Genomic DNA, 12,674 nt, shown 5'->3' on the forward strand with positions numbered 1-12,674 from the left:
TCCTGGTAACGAGAAACGCCTTACCGTGGCTACCAAGTACACATGAATTGGCCAATTTATGCACTAAGATTTCTTAGTTATTTCTATTTTCTAGAGCAGTAATGCAATTCAAATGTCATATATTTCATGTTTGCATACTTAGCGTTGCAGAGTGCTACTTTATTTCTTAGTTGTATGTGGAGATGACTGCTCCTAGTAAGCACCGGTACACACCTATTTCTTGTTTTGGAAGTGGCGGTCAGTCTTTTTTGTTTTTAGTTTTTCTTGAAGAAGCCCTCCTACTCTGCACTCATTACCTGTATTAATTGCATCTGTTTGAACTTGTTACCTGTATAAAAGACACCTGTCCATACACTCAATCAATCAAACTCCAACCTCTCCACCTTGGCCAAGACCAAAGAGTTGTTTAAGGACACCAGGGACACAATTGTAGACCTGCGAAAGGCTGGGATGGGCTACAGGACAATAGGTAAGCAGCTTGTTGAGAAGGCAATAACTGTGAAAATGGAAGAAACACAAGATGACTCTCAATCTTCCTCGGTCTGGGGCTCTATGAAAGATCTCGCCTCATGGGGTAAGGATGATTCTGAGAAAGGTCAGGAATCAGCCCAGAACTACACAGGAGGACCTGGTCAATGACCTGAAGAGAGCTCGGACCACAGTTTCAAACATTACCATTAGTAACACACTACACCATCACAGATTAAAATCCTGCAGGTAGCGCAAGGTCTCTCTGCTCATGCCAGCACATGTCCCGACCCATTTGATGTTCGCCAATGACCATCTGGATAATCCAGAAGAGGTCCTGTGGTTAGATGAGACCAAAATAGAACTTTTTGGTATCAACTCCACTCACCATGTTTGGAGGAAGAAGATGAGTACAACCTCAAAAACAGTGTCCCAACCGTGAAGCATGGTGGGGAAAAGATCATACTTTGGGGGTGCTTTTCTGCAAAGTGGACAGGATGACTGCACCGTATTGAAGGGAGGATGGATGGGGTAATGAACCGCGAGATTTTGGCCTACAAACCCCTTCCCTCAGTAAGAGCATTGAAGATGGGTCATGGCTGGGTCTTCCAGCATGACAATGACTTGAAACACACGGTCAGGGCAACTAAGGAATGGCTCTGTAAGAAGCATTTCAAGGTCCTGGAGTGGCCTAGCCAGTCTCCAGACCTAAACCCAATAGGAAATCTTTGGAGGGAGCTGAAACTCAATGTTGCCCTGCGACAGCCCCGAAACATAAAAGATCTGGAGAAGATCTGTATGGAGGAGTGGGCCAAAATCCCTGCTGCAGTATGTGCAAACTTGATCAAGAATTATAAGAAACGTCTGACCTCTATAATTGCAAACAAAGGTTTCTGTACCAAATATTAAGTTCTGTTTTTCCGTTGTATCATTTTATTATTTCATGCAATAAAATGCTAATTAGTTATGTAAAAATCATGCAATGTGATTTTCTGGATTATTTCTTTAGATTCTGTCTCTCACAGTTGAAGTGTACCTATGAGAAAAAATTACAGACCTCTCCATTCTTTGTAGGTGGGAAAACTTGCAAAATCGGCAGTGTATCAAATACTTATTTTCCCCACTATATATATAGGCTTGAAAAAGTATTCATTCCCTTTGAAATTTTCCACATTTTTTCACGTTACACACACAAACTTAAATGTATTTTATTTGGATTTTATGTTATATACCAACACAATGTAGAAAGTATTATTTATAGTGTAAAGAGAGTGATACACGGTTTTCTAAATATTTAAAAAATATAAATCTGAAAATTGTGATGTGCATTTGTACTCGGCCCCCTTGAGTCAATACGTTGCAGGACCACCTTTTGCTGCAATTACTGCTGCAAGCCTTTTGGGGTATGTCTCTATTAGCTTTTTACACTCAGAGGCTGAAATTTTTGCCCATTCTTCTTTGAAAACTAGCGGTAGCTGAGTGAGATTGGATGGAGAGCATCTGTGAACAGCAATTTTCAAGAATTGCCACAGATTCTCAATGGGATTTAGTTCTGGACTGTGACTGTTCCATTCAAGCAAATGAATATGCTTTGATCTAAACAAATTCATTGTATCTCTGGCAGTATGTTTAGGGTCGTTGTCCTCCTGGAAGGTGAACCTATGCCTCAGTCTCAAGTTTATTGCAACCACTTACAGGTTTTCCTCTAGGATTGCCCTGTATTTAGCGCCATCCATCTTCCCATCAAATCTGATCAGTTTCTCTGTCCATGCTGAAAGAAAGCTTCCCAACAGCATGATGCTGCCACCACCATGTTAGACGGTGGAGATGGTGTTTTCAGGGTGAGGTGCAGTGTTACCGTTCTGCATTTAGCTCAAAAAGTTCTCCTTTGTCTCATCTGAACAGAGTACCTTCTCCCACATGTTAGATGTGTCGACCAACATGGCATTTTGCAAACTACAAATTGGACTTCTTATGGCTTGCTTTGAAAAATGGCTTTCTTCTTGCCATTTTTCCGTAAAGGTTAAATTTGTGAAGTATACGACTAGTTGTCCTGTGGACAGATTCTCCTACCTGAGCAGTGGACCTCTGCAACTCCTCCATGGTCCTCTTGGCAGCTTTCCTTGTTTGGGATATCAGTTTAGGTAGACGACCATGTCTTGGTAGGTTTGCAGTTGTACCATACTCCTTCCATTTTTAGATGACGGATTTAAAGTGCACCTGTCAGCAGGATTGTGCTCAGTAAACTACATACGCTGTCAGGTGGGTGACATTACACTGTTTAAAATGATACCTTGGTTGATGAAATCCATCCTGTAGTTCTTGTGTAATCTTTACTTTCAGTTTGGAGATAATGATATGCTCGTGCTACGGGGAGGGCCTGAGGGTGGGCTCTATCTGGTGCTCTGCTTACATATTCATCTGTATGCTCTTATCACAGCTCACTGTGCCTTCACTGACCTGCCTCCTATTTTACATAATGCACCTAGTAGTGCGGGGCTAGGTAAAATAGGAGGCAGGTCAGTGAAGGCGCAGTGAGTTGTCATAAGAGAATACAGATGAATATGTAAGCAGAGCACCAGATAGAGCCCACCCACAGTTCGCCCTGGAGCACGAGCATATCATTATCTCCAAACTGAAAGTAAAGATTACACATTAACCACAGGATGGATTTCATCAACCAAGGTATCATATTAATCAGTGTAATGTCGCCCACCTGACCTGACAGAATACAGTCATGGCCAAAAGTATTGAGAATGAGACAAATAGTAATTTTTCCAAAGTTTACTGCTTCATTTTTTGTAATGGCAATTTGCATATACTCCTGAATGTCAAAGAGTGATCAGCTTAACAGCAATTACTGTACTTGCAAAGTCAATATTTGCCCTGAAAATGAACTTTAACCCCCAAAACATATTTCAACATCATTGCAGTTCTGCCTTAAAAGGAGCAGCTAACATCGTTTTAGTGATTGGTCCATTAACACAGGTGTGGGTGTTGATGAGGACAGGGCTGGCGATCAATCAGTTATGATTAAGTAAGAATGACATCACTGGACACTTTAGAAGGAGGCTGGTTCTTGGTATCATTGTTTCTCTTCAGTTAACCATGGTTATCTCTAAAGAAACACGTGCAGCCATCATTGCACTGCACAAAAATGGCCTAACAGGGAAGAGTATCACAGCTACAAAGATTGCACCTCAGTCAACAATCTATCGCATCATCAAGAACTTCAAGGAGAGAGCTTCCATTGTTGTCAAAAAGGCTCCAGGGCGCCCAAGATAGACCAGCAAGCGCCAGGACCGTATCTTAAAACTGTTTCAGCTGCGGGATCGGACTACCAGCAGTGCCGAGCTTGCTCAGGAATGGCAGCAGGCTGGTGTGAGTGCTTCTGCACGCACTGTGAGGAGGAGACTCTTTGAGCAAGGGCTGGTTTCAAGGAGGGCAGCAAAGAAGCCACTTCTCTCCAGAAAAAACATCAGGGACCGACTGATATTCTGCAAAAGGTACAGGGAGTGGACTGCTGAGGACTGGGGCAAAGTCATTTTCTCTGATGAATCCCCTTTTCGATTGTTTGGGACATCTGGAAAATAGCTTATTCGGAGAAGAAGAGGTGAGCGCTACCACCAGTCTTGTCTCATGCCAACTGTAAAGCATCCTGAAACCATTCATGTGTGGGGTTGCTTCTCAGCTAAGGCAATCGGCGCACTCACAGTCTTGCCTAAAAACACAGCCATGAATAAAGAATGGTACCAGAATGTCCTCCAAGAGCAACTTCTCCCAACCGTCCAAGAGCAGTTTGGCGCCCAACAATGCCTTTTTCAGCATGATGGAGCACCTTGCCATAAAGCAAAGGTGATAACTCATGGAACAAAACGTAGAGATTTTGGGTCCATGGCCTGGAAACTCCCCAGATCTTAATCCCATTGAGAACTTGTGGTCAATCATCAAGAGACGGGTGGACAAACAAAAACCAACAAATTCTGGCAAAATGCAAGCATTGATTATGCAAGAATGGACTGCTATCAGTCAGGATTTGGTCCAAAAGTTGATTGAGAGCATGCCAGGGAGAATTACAGAGGTCTTGAAGAAGAAGGGGCAACACTGCAAATATTGACTTGCTGCATTAGCTCATTCTAACTGTCAATATAACCTATTGGTACTCATAATATGATTGCAATTATATTTCTGTATGTGATATAAACATCAGACAAACACTAATAAAAACCAGAGGCCAGCAGATCATGTGAAAATATAATTTTGGTGTCATTCTCAAAACTTTTGGCCATGACTGTATGTAGTTTGCTGAGCACAATCCTGCTGACAGGTGTGCTTTAACAGTGCTCCATGAGATGTTCAGAGCTTGGGTTTTTTTTTTTATAACCTAACCCTGCTTTATGCTGTTCCACAACTTTATCCCTGACATGTCTGGTGTGTTCCTTGGTTTTCATGATGCTGTTTGATCCCTAATGTTCTCAAACAAACCTCTGGGGCCTTCACAAAACAGCTGCAATCATATTGATAATAAATTACACAGGTGGACTCAATTACTAATTATATGACTTCTGGAGGCAATTGGTCACTCAGGATTTTATTTAGGGGTATCAGATTACAGCAGATTGAATACAAATGCAATGATACAATTGTCAGAGTTAGATTTTTAAAATAATTAAAAAAAACATGTATCATGTCCTTTAAACTTCTACTTTGTGTTGGTATATCACATAAAATTCCAATAAAATACAATTTAGTCTGTTGGTGTAACGTGAAAAAACAATGTGAAAAAGCATAGGGGGTACTGTGTGTATATGTATGTGTGTGTGCAAGGTGAGTGATTACAAGCGCGCTCCATAGTGAGCGGCTGCTTGATTAATATAACTTCATTTTCTCCTTGTAGCTGCGCTTCCAGTAAGCCTGCCAGACATGATTTAAACAAGTCTTCTCCAACTCCAGTCCTCAAGTTCCACCAGCAGATCATGTTTTCAGGATTTCCTTAGTATTGCACGTGTGATAATTCCATCATCTGTGGAATATTAAGGAAATCCTGAAAACATGATTTGTTGGTAGGAGCACTGGAGTTGGAGAACACTGATTTATACACTATTTACCTGCAGATTACCACTATATCTGCAGGTAAATAGCATTTTTGGAGCATTTAAAGGTTCTTTTTGATATAAAATTTTGCTTTCCATTCTAGAATGTATTTTGTATTGTTTACATTTTTTACTGTCCAAGATTATCCCTACAAAGCTAAAGAGTTCCCAAAAGGTCAGCGCTTTATCTCTGAGTGCAATTACTGTTGAAGACATGTAAATTAGTGTAGATTTTGCTAATCCCAGCAAGTGGATTATAGATTCTGGAACCAACTTGTGCTACATAGAAAATCCTACAATGATGTTCCACAGCTTGTGTATGTCATTGCGCCATTGCCACTAACTGTAAAGGAGGTTTGCATTATACATAGCTGCATTATAAATACACAATTCTACTTTTTTGAATTATATATATCTACTATATAATCGGCTTATCCCGTCTGTCTGTCCGTCCAGGAAATCCAGCGTCGCTGATTGGTCCGGCCGCGGGCAGTCAGCGACGCGGGATTTCAGAACAAGATGGCGGCCGTTAGCGGCTCATCTGCCGCACAGAGGTCAGCGGCGATGCAGCCGGGAGATGACCGGCTCTAGCTGGTCATCTCTCGGCTGCTCGCAGCAGAAGTACCCCGACCGGCGGCCTAGGCAGCGCCGCTCCCCGGTCCTCCCTTCACACTTGCCGTCGGGAGATCAGCGGCCCTAGCCGCTGATCTCCCGACGGTAGCCGCCTGGAGGTCAGCGGCGATGCAGCCGGGAGATGACTGACAGAACGTGTTCTCTGAACATGACAGAAGTACATCACACTCTGACTGACCATGTTTAGTAAACATGACTGAACTATTTCTCACTGTGACTGACAGAACGTATTCTTTAAACGTGACAGAAGTGCATCACACACTTTGACTGACAAAATGTTCAGTACGTCATGGGCAGTTGGTGAGTTACATGACCGCATGGGCGGAGTCAGCCCAGCTATCTCCTGACGGTGGCATACTTATTTTAAATCCGGCGCCAATTGGCCGGAGAGCGTGTTTAAATTTGGCGCCAAAATCGCTGATTGGTCACGGCCGCCTGCTGCGACCAATCAGCGATATTGGCGCCAAATTTGAACACCGCTCTGCTGATTGGTCGCAGCCGCCGGCCACGACCAATCAGCGATTTTGGCGCCAAATTTAAACACGCTCTCTGGCCAATTGGCGCCGGATTTAAAATAAGTACGCCACCATCGGGAGATAGCAGGGCTGACTCCGCCCATGTGGTCATGTGACTCACCAACTGCCAATGACGTACTGAACATGTTTTGTCAGTCACAGTGTGTGATGAACTTCTGTCACGTTTAATGAATACGTTCTGTCAGTCATAGTGCGACATAGTTCAGTCACGTTTACTAAACACGGTCACTCAGAGTGTGATGTACTTCTGTCACGTTCAGTGAACACGTTCTGTCAGTCACAATGTGACGTACTTCTGTCACGTTTACTGAACACGTTCTGTCAGTCACAGTGTGACGTACTTCTGTCACGTTTACTGAACACGTTCTGCCAGTCACAGCGCGCTGAACAGATACTTCTTTACTGCACGTTATCACGATTTACGCTTCCTGTCTTCCAATGGGTCGTAAGCGAAAATACGCCACTGAGGATGACAGAAAATCAGCAGAAGCAGCAAGGAAACGACAACGTCGAGAGCAACAGACACCACAACAAACTGCTGCCACACAAGCCCAGAATGTGGAGTCTCATAGAAAACGTCGGCAACAGGAGACACCACAACACACTGCCGCCAGACAAGCCCAGGATGCGGTATCTCACAGACAAAGTCGGGAACTGGAGACACAGCAACACACTGCCGCTAGGCTGGAACACGATGCGGAATCCCATAGACAATGTCGGGTGAGTGAATCTCCAGAATCCAGGGCAAACAGACAACAACACTATCACCAAATTTATAAAAAACGAATGCTCTACCAACTAAGGCAAACCCAGCAGAATATTCAACAATTTGCACGTTACGTAACAGACAATGAAACTATAATTATTCAACACTACTGTGGGAATATGGATGCAGATCTGCAGCATCTGCTACTATAGTGAGTACAGATTTGTGCCTCTCCACGCACTTAGTCCCGGCGTGGAGAGGAGCGAATCTACAGACAGCAGCAACTCAGGGCAGTATCTGAGAGTGCGTGCTGTGCCTCAGATCCTGCCAGGAGCTGCTGTAGACAGGACAGACAGCGCTGGAGCAGAGGTAAGGAAAGAAGGTGAGTATTAGTGTTTATTTTTTTAACTGTGCTGTGGGGATGGGGGAATGAGGAGGTCATACAAAACCAGGATGAGGGGGCCATACAAGCCAGGATGAGGAGGCCATACAAGCCAGGATGAGGGGGCCGTACAAGCCAAGATAAGGGGGCCATACAAACCAGGATTAGGGGAATGACGGAGCCTTACAAACCACAATTAGGGGATGAGGGAGCCATACATACCAGGATATGGAAATTTAACAGTAGCTGCTGCATTTCCCACCCTAGGCTTATACTCAAGTCAATACATTTTCCCAGTTTTTTGTTGTAAAATTAGGGGTCTCGGCTTATACTCGGGTCACCGCGCACAGGCAGCATGTGACCCCCGGCTGCAGCTGGCTCTTGCTTCCGCTTATGTCATGACTATTTGCGGCTGCAGCCAAGGGGTCTCCTGTTTCGCGTTCCACAGTGAGTGATGGGCTGTGGGCGGGGTTATCCCCCATCCCGTCACACCCGGCATCCACCGCACGCGCATTCATTGACAGAGCGCGCGGTGGATGCTGGGTGTGACACGATGGGGGATAACCCCGCCCACAGCCCATCATTCACCGTGGTACGCGGAACAGGAGACCCCTGGCTGCAGCCGAAAATAGTCGAGATGTAAGCCGAAGCAAGAGCCGGCTGCAGCCGGGGGAATTACGTGCTGGCTGTGCGTGGTCAGCGATGTTGTCACAAGCAGTATTGACAACATCATGTAATTACAAAATTCATTAGGGGCCCCGGGGGGATACATTGGGGGGTTAATTTAAAGTAGTGCACAACCCATTTAAACACTGCTTCGCTGATTAGTTGCGCCCGGTCGGCCGCATACATATTCTAGAATACCCGATGCGTTAGAATTGGGCCACCATCTAGTGATATATATGTGTGTATATATATATATATATGTGTATATATATATATATATATATATATATATATATATATTTATATATATGATTAAAAAAGTAGAATTGTGTATTTATAATGCAGCTATGTGTATATACCATGCATGTATATATGTATGTATATATATACAGTACAGACCAAAAGTTTGGACACACCTTCTCATTTAAAGATTTTTCTGTATTTTCATGACTTTGAAAATTGTACATTCAGACTGAAGGCATCAAAACTATGAATTAACACATGTGGAATTATATACTTAACAAAAAAGTGTGAAACAACTGAAAATATGTTCTATATTCTAGGTTCTTCAAAGTAGCCACCTTTTGCTTTGATGACTGCTTTGCACACTCTTGGCATTCTCTTGATGAGCTTCAAGAGGTAGTCACCGGAAATGGTTTTCACTTCACAGGTGTGCCCTGTCAGGTTTAATAAGTGGGATTTCTTGCCTTATAAATGGGGTTGGGACCATCAGTTGTGTTGTGCAGAAGTCTGGTGGATACACAGCTGATAGTCCTACTGAATGGACTGTTAGAATTTGTATTATGGCAACAAAAAAGCAGCTAAGTAGAGAAAAACAAGTGGCCATCATTACTTTAAGAAATGAAGGTCAGTCAGTCCCAAAAATTGGGCAAACTTTGAAAGTGTCCCCAAGTGCAGTTGCAAAAACCATCAAGCTCTACAAAGAAACTGGCTCACATGAGGACCGCCCCAGGAAAGGAAGACCAAAAGTCACCTCTGCTTCTGAGGATAAGTTTATCCGATTCACCAGCCTCAGAAATCGCAGGTTAACAGCAGCTCAGATTAGAGAGCAGGTCAATGCCACACAGAGTTCTAGCAGCAGACACATCTCTACAACAACTGTTAAGAGGAGAATTTGTGCAGCCGGCCTTCATGGTAAAATAGCTTCTAGGAAACCACTGCTAAGGACAGGCAACAAGCAGAAGAGACTTGTTTGGGCTAAAGAACACAAGGAATGAACATTAGACCAGTGGAAATCTGTGCTTTGGTCTGATGAGTCTAAATTTGAGATCTTTGGTTCCAACCACCGTGTCTTTGTGCGACACAGAAAAGGTGAACGGATGGACTCGACATGCCTGGTTCCCACCGTGAAGCATGGAGGAGGAGGTGTGATGGTGTGGGGTGCTTTGCTGGTGACACTGTTGGGGATTTATTCAAACTTGAAGGCATACTGAATCAGCATGGCTACCACAGCATCTTGCAGCGGCATGCTATTCCATCCGGTTTGCGTTTAGTTGGACCATTATTTATTTTTCAACAGGACAATGACCCCAAACACACCTCCAGGCTGTGTAAGGGCTATTTGACCAAGAAGGAGAGTGATGGGGTGCTACGCCAGATGACCTGGCCTCCACAGTCACCAGACCTGAACCCAATCGAGATGGTTTGGGGTGAGCTGGACCGCAGAGTGAAGGCAAAAGGGCCAACAAGTGCTAAGCATCTCTGGGAACTCCTTCAAGATTGTTGGAAGACCATTTCCGGTGACTACCTCTTGAAGCTCATCAAGAGAATGCCAAGAGTATGCAAAGCAGTCATCAAAGCAAAAGGTGGCTACTTTGAAGAACCTAGAATATAACACATATTTTCACGTAATATAACACGTATCAGGTTAGCTAAAGCTGACAATGAATTAAGGCTTGCAAGAGATGTCAAAAGCAATAAAAAAGGATTTTGGGGGTATGTCAAAAGTAAAAGAAAAGTCAAAGATGCTATAGGATTTTTACAGGATGAAAATGGAGAAATGGTAAGAGAGGATGTTGAGAAGGCCGAACTTTTTAATTCCTATTTTGCATCTGTTTTCTCTCAGAAAGAAAATGTAACATCAACTGATCTTCAATGTCCTTTTAAAGGAATAGAAGAATCCAAGTTATCTGTAAACAGAAAGATTGTGAGGGAATATTTAGCTAACATAAATGAGTTCAAGTCTCCAGGTCCAGATGAATTACACCCCAGAGTACTGAAGGAGATCGTAGAAGAAATTTTAGAACCACTCTCCATAATCTTTGAAAATTCTTGGAGAACAGGAGAAGTCCCAGAAGACTGGAGAAGAGCAAATGTTGTTCCTATCTTCAAAAAGGGGAAGAAGGTGGACCCAGGGAACTATAGGCCGGTGAGTCTGACTTCTATACCAGGAAAGATCTTTGAACAAATTATTAAACAACATGTATGTAAGTACATGGATAAGAATGAAGTGATTAACCAGAGTCAGCATGGGTTTGTAACTAACAAGTCATGTCAGACTAACTTAATTTCCTTCTATGACAGAATCACTGACTGGGTGGATCAGGGAAATGCTGTAGATATAGTATATCTTGACTTCAGCAAAGCATTTGACAAAGTATCTCACACCATCCTTATTGAAAAAATGACCAAGTATGCAATGGACCAGGCAACTGTTAGGTGGATTCATAACTGGCTTAGTGATCGGACTCAAAGGGTGGTTGTAAATGGCTTCACATCCAGCTGGATGAATGTGTCAAGTGGGGTACCACAGGGCTCTGTCCTGGGACCTGTATTGTTCAACATCTTCATCAATGATTTAGATGAAGGAATTGAGGGTAAACTGATTAAATTTGCTGATGACACAAAGCTAGGAGGGATAGCTAATACTAGAGAAGAGAGAGAGAGGATTCAAAAAGACCTAAATAAACTGGAGCAGTGGGCAGCAACCAACAGAATGGTTTTTAACAGGGAAAAATGCAAAGTACTACATCTGGGCAATAAAAATGAAAAAAGCATATACAGAATGGGAGGAATAGAGCTTAGCAACAGTACATGTGAAAAGACTTAGGTATACTAATAGATCATAGACTGAACATGAGTCAACAGTGTGATGCAGCAGCAAAAAAGGCAAATACAATTCTGGGATGTATTAACAGAAGCATACAGTCTAGATCACGTGAAGTCATTATCGGTCTTTACTCCTCTTTGGTCAGACCTCATCTGGAATACTGTGTACAGTTTTGGGCACCACATTTTAAAAAAGACATCGACAAACTGGAGCAAGTTCAGAGAAGAGCGACCAGAATGGTGACTGGTCTGCAAACCATGTCCTATGAGGAACGGTTGCAGGATTTGGGAATGTTTAGCTTGCAAAAAAGAAGACTGAGAGGAGACTTAATAGCTGTCTACAAATATGTCAAGGGCTGTCACATTGTAGAAGGATCATCTTTATTCTCATTTTCACAAGGAAAGACTAGAAGCAATGGGATGAAACTAAATGGGAGGAGACACAGATTAGATATTAGAAAAAAACTTTTTGACAGTTAGGGTGATTAATGAGTGGAACAGGCTGCCACGAGAGGTGGTGAGTTCCCCTTCAATGGACGTCTTCAAACAGAGGCTGGACAGACATCTGTCTGAGATGATTTAGTGAATCCTGCTTTGAGCAGGGGGTTGGACCAGATGACCCAGGAGGTCCCTTCCAACTCTACCATTCTATGATTCTAGTTGTTTCACACTTTTTTGTTAAGTATGTAATTCCACATGTGTTAATTCATAGTTTTGATGCCTTCAGTGTGAATGTACAATTTTCATAGTCATGAAAATACAGAAAAATCTGTGAATGAGAAGGTGTGTCCAAACTTTTGGTCTGTACTGTATATATATATATATATATATATATATATATATATATATATATATACACACACTACTCAACATTGAAATTGCAATACTACCAAGAAGAGAAATTTGTGGAATTATGGTAATCACAGGATGGAATTACAGAAATCCCAGGATGGATAGACAGGTTAGTGATATGCGAATAATGAAAGAATTGAAACAAATTTTCAAGAATCTAGATTTATTCAGTATCGAGTATGAGTTCAGGAATACACGCACTTACACACTTTGGCATGCTATCAATGAGGTTATTAAAGAAGCACTCCTCCCATCAAAATATTTATCCT

The 12,674-nt window shown here is 42.8% G+C and overlaps 1 protein-coding gene across 11 annotated transcripts in view; it reads left to right on the plus strand.

The window, feature by feature from the left end:
• Positions 1-12,674, plus strand: part of COA1 (cytochrome c oxidase assembly factor 1) — a 157,334-nt gene that overhangs the window by 129,994 nt on the left and 14,666 nt on the right. For 5 of the 11 annotated variants that reach the window (XM_073678199.1, XM_073678204.1, XM_073678205.1 and 2 more), the window contains one exon: positions 10,571-10,873. The exons of the other annotated variants lie outside the window; for them this stretch is intronic. The gene's annotated coding sequence lies outside the window, so the exon portion shown is untranslated. The remainder of the gene's footprint in view (positions 1-10,570; positions 10,874-12,674) is intronic. 11 annotated transcript variants of the gene reach the window in all.

The sequence above is a fragment of the Phyllobates terribilis genome, unplaced genomic scaffold (assembly GCF_046119375.1).
Source record: "Phyllobates terribilis strain yellow unplaced genomic scaffold, ASM4611937v1 Scaffold_4__5_contigs__length_816908805, whole genome shotgun sequence".
Classification (NCBI taxonomy): Eukaryota; Metazoa; Chordata; class Amphibia; order Anura; family Dendrobatidae; genus Phyllobates; species Phyllobates terribilis.